Source organism: Chiloscyllium plagiosum, unplaced genomic scaffold (genome assembly GCF_004010195.1).
Source record: "Chiloscyllium plagiosum isolate BGI_BamShark_2017 unplaced genomic scaffold, ASM401019v2 scaf_4205, whole genome shotgun sequence".
NCBI lineage: Eukaryota > Metazoa > Chordata > Chondrichthyes > Orectolobiformes > Hemiscylliidae > Chiloscyllium > Chiloscyllium plagiosum.
This window is the reverse complement of record NW_025214852.1, coordinates 1-4,155: the sequence shown is the minus strand read 5'-3', so window position 1 is coordinate 4,155 and position 4,155 is coordinate 1. Positions and strand designations below refer to the sequence as shown.

The 4,155-nt window shown below is 47.2% G+C and overlaps 1 gene segment (V, D, J or C); it reads right to left on the bottom strand.

Annotated features, from left to right (window-relative positions):
• LOC122548049 overlaps window positions 1-4,095 on the bottom strand; it is a 9,417-nt gene extending 5,322 nt beyond the window's left edge. Inside the window, exons 1-2 of the C gene segment in view lie at window positions 3,981-4,095; window positions 3,486-3,517 (exon numbers count right to left, since the gene is read on the bottom strand).
• Between the last annotated feature and the right edge of the window lie 60 nt (window positions 4,096-4,155).

The window sequence follows — 4,155 nt, the reverse complement described above, 5'->3', positions numbered from 1 at the left end:
CAAAGAATTGGCAGATAGAATACAATGTGTTACAGTGTGAGGTTATGCACTTTGGTGGGAAGAAGAGATGCAAAGACTGTTTTCTAAATAAGGAAAGCTTTTGGAAATCTAAAGCACAAACCTCATTCAGGTTTCTCTTCAGGTGAACAGACAGGTCCAGTTTGTGCTTGGGAAGGCAAATGAAATGCAAGCATTCATTTCAATAGGGCCAGAATACAAGAGCAGAGATGTAGTGCTGAGGCTGTGTAAGGCTCTGGTCAGACTGCATTTGGAATATTGTGAGCAGGTTTGGGACCCATGTTCTAAGAAACGATGTGCTGGCATTGGAGGGGTTTACACGAATGATCCTGGGGATGAAGGGCTTGTCATATGAGGTGCGGTTGAGGACTCTGGGTCTGTACTCGATGGAGTTTAAAAGGATGAGGAGGAATCTTATTTAAATTTGCTGAATACTGATCAGCCTGGATAGAGTGGTTGTGGAAAAGATGTTTCCAAAAACAGGAGAGACTCGGTAACCAAGACACAGCCTCAGAATGAAGGGCCGACCCTTTAGAGTTGAGATGAGGAGGAATTTCTTCAGCCAGAGGGTGGTGAATCTGTGGAACTTATTGCTACAGAGGGAAGTGGAGGCCAAGTCACTGAGTGTATTTCAGACAAAGATAGATAGGTTCGTGATAGTTAAGGGGATCGAACGTTCCTGTGGAGTAGGCAGGAGAATGGGGTTGAGAAGCATTTCTGCCAAGATCAAATGGCAGAGCAGATTCCATGGGCTGAATGGCTGATTTCTGCCCCTATTTCTTAAAGTCTTCTGGAGAGTTTCCCCAAAACCCTGGAACACTGAACCCACAGGACTGTGAGCCCTGCTGTAACTGTTTGTCATCAGAACTTTGCCAAGAGATGACAAAAGGGTGAAGAGAGTGTGCATTTAGGTGGGAACTTCAGAATGCTTCTTAGCTCTTGGAATATCATGAGCACAGGAAGTGTGGTCAGTGACAGCAGTTGGTGCTCCGGGTTCCGGAGCTTGAGCAGCAGCTGGTGTCAGTGCGGAGCATCCGTGAGGCTGAGAGCTCCGTGGAGAGCACGTTTCTAGATGTGGTCACTCTGCAGTTGCAGAGTATGCAGGGAGAGAGGGAATGGGGGAGCAGCAGACAGTCCAAAAGGACCAGGTAGCTAGTAGAGGAATCCCCTGTGTGCATCCCATTCTCCAACTGGGATTCAGTTCAGAATCCTGATGAGAATGATGGTTCATCTCTGAAGTGCAGCCAGAGCCAAGTCCCTAGCACCAAGGTGGAGGGTTCAGCTGTACAGGGGGGCACAAGTAAGACTGGAAGAGGGATAGTGAGAGGAGATTCGAGAGTGAGAGCAATCGATAGATGTTTCTGCAGTTGCAGATGGGAATCCAGGATGGTGTGTTGTCTCCCTGGTGTCAGGGTCAAGGATGTCTCTGAGCGGCTGCAGAGCACCCTGAGGGGAGAAGGGGAACAGTCAGCAGTCATGGTCCACATCAGTCCTAGTGACAGAGGGAGAAAAGGGATGTGGTCCTGCAGTCAGAATTTAGGGGGCTCTGGAGGGAATTAGCACTGGGAGCTCAACAGTAAGAATCTCCGGATTGCTCCCAGTGCCCCACCCAAGTGAGAATAGGAACAGGAGGATAACACAGGTGAATGTGAAGCTGGAAAGAAGATCCAGTGGGAGGGCTTTAGATTTTTGGGCATTGGGAGTGGGTCTGGGGGAGATGAGACCTGGACAGACCAGACAGCGTTGTTCCTGAACTGAGCTGGGACTGAGTTCCTTTGGGGTGATTTACTAGTGCTGTTGGAGAGGGTTTAAACTAACTTGGCTGGGCTGTGGGAGCCAGGGGGGATAATCAGTGAGGAACACCAAGGACCACAGAATCCTCAGAGCAGTCAATAAGTCAGCACCCAGTGGGAAGGATACAGAGGAATACAAATGCAAGTAATTACAGATACCAGCAAACGTGATAGAGTCATTATAAATGGCTCTTTAGTTTTTGAATATAGACTGGGTAGTAGCAGTTTAACAGGCAGGGAGGGGCCAGAGTTGTGAGAGTGTGTTCAGATGAATTTTCAGGTGGCATTGTGTCCAGTGAAGAAGGCTGTCTAAGAGTACAATGGGAACTTGACCAACTGGGCCAGTGGGCTGAGGAATAGCAGATGAAGTTTAATTCAGATAAATGTGAGTGCTGTACTTTGCAAAGCCAAACCATGGCAGGACTTTTACAGTTAATGGTAGGGCCCTGCGGAGATTTGCTGAACAAATAGACCGAGGGGTGAAGGTGCAGGTGCAGGTGCATTATTCCTTGACAGTGGAGTCACAGGTAGACAGGGAGATGAAGAAGGTGTTGGGTGTGCTTGCTTTTCTTGGTCACTGCATTGAGTATAGGAGTTGGGACATCATTTTGCAGTTGTACAGCAGGTGGTGAGGCCACTTTGGGAATAATGTGAACAATTCTGATCATCCTGAGATAGGAAGGATGTTGTTAAACTTAAAAGACAGCGAAAAAGATTTACAAGGATATGGCCAGGAATTGGAGGGTTTCGGCTGTCGGGAGAGGCTGAAGAAATCGGCCTATTTTCCCTGCAGCATCTAAGGCCTCGGGGTGACCTTATAGATGTGCATAAAATCATGAGGGACATGGACAGGGTGTATATCCATGGTCTTTTCCTTGGCAAGGGGAGTCCAAAACAAGATGACATAGGTTTAAGGTGAGAGACAAAAGAGTCAAAAGGGACCCGAGCGGCAACTTGTCACGCAGAGGGTGGTGTGTGTCTGGATCGAGCTGCTAGAGAAAGTGTGGGAGGCGGATAAAATTATAACATTTAAAACACATTGGGATGGGAACATGGACAGGAAGGGTTTAGAGGGATGTAAGCCAAATGCTGGCAAATGGGATGAGGTCAGTTTAGGATATCTGGTTAACACGGGCAAGTTGGACTGAAATGTTTGTTTCCACGCTGTATGACTCCATGAATATGAGCAGCTGGAAAAGCTGAGACATTTTTCCCCTGAAGTGAAAGAGTCTGAGGAGTGACAACATAGAGGTTTATAAAATCATGAGGGACATAGATAATATGAATCATTCAGAAAGCAGGTGAAATTTTATAGAAATGGCAAAAAATATTCCCAAAGATCATTCCAGATCTCACATTAAAATCTGCCCGCGTCTGTCACACTGAGACTGGCAGGAGGCTACTCACTGATTTCATTCCATGCTGCAGGAATGGGACCACAGGCTGCAAGTGGACAGAGCTCCTCCACACGGTGAGTAAAACTGACTGACTTATATCTTGCTTTTTAACGGGGTTATAGGACTACAGAAATACAGGTGTACACCGTATGGTATCGCGGTGTTCCTCAATAAAATATTTCCTTCACTGCAACACTTCAACAATTCAGTATTTGTGTTTTATAAATTGTGGTTAGAGATTGAACGGGTTAATAATGGATGATTGAGGTTTGCTTACTCAGTCTGAGCTTGGTTCCTTTACGGAACGTACGCCATAGTAAGAGCTCCCAGTGCAGAGGCTGGACAAAAACTTCTGCTCTCTGCTTCCCTCCCTCACTCTCAACCTCTCCCTGTCTCTCTCTCTGTCTCTTATTCAGTCTCACCCTCTCCCTGCCCTCCCTCTGTCTCTTTGGGTTGTGTCCAGCTGGGCTTGTGCAGTTTGTGAACTTTATTTTTCGATGTTAAATCTTGCAGCTGCTCTTCACGTGTGGCCATGGAGTGTAAGAGGGAAACGTGAGGCCTTCAGTGAGCAGTGGACACCACAAGGACTGGAGTGTGGCGTGTACAGTGACAATCCTGGTATGGGGTAATTTGTTCAATTTCATTTACATATAACTGTGGATGTGTCAGTGCAGGAGGTGGGACTGTGTGTATGTCACAAAAATGTGGAATGTGTCAGTACAGGTGGTGGTGCTGTGCACATTGAGGTTTTTGTACGGCTCTGTATCACCGTGAAGGCCAGCTGTAACGTTGCTGACAGTAATAGTCAGCGACATCCTCATTCTGAACATTGCTGATTGTCAGGGTGAAACTGGTCCCTGATCCATTGCCGCTGAATTGCTCGGAGACTCCTGTGAATCGAGTTGTGCACTGGCGATCAGGAGAGAGGGTTTCTGACCTTCCCGCTG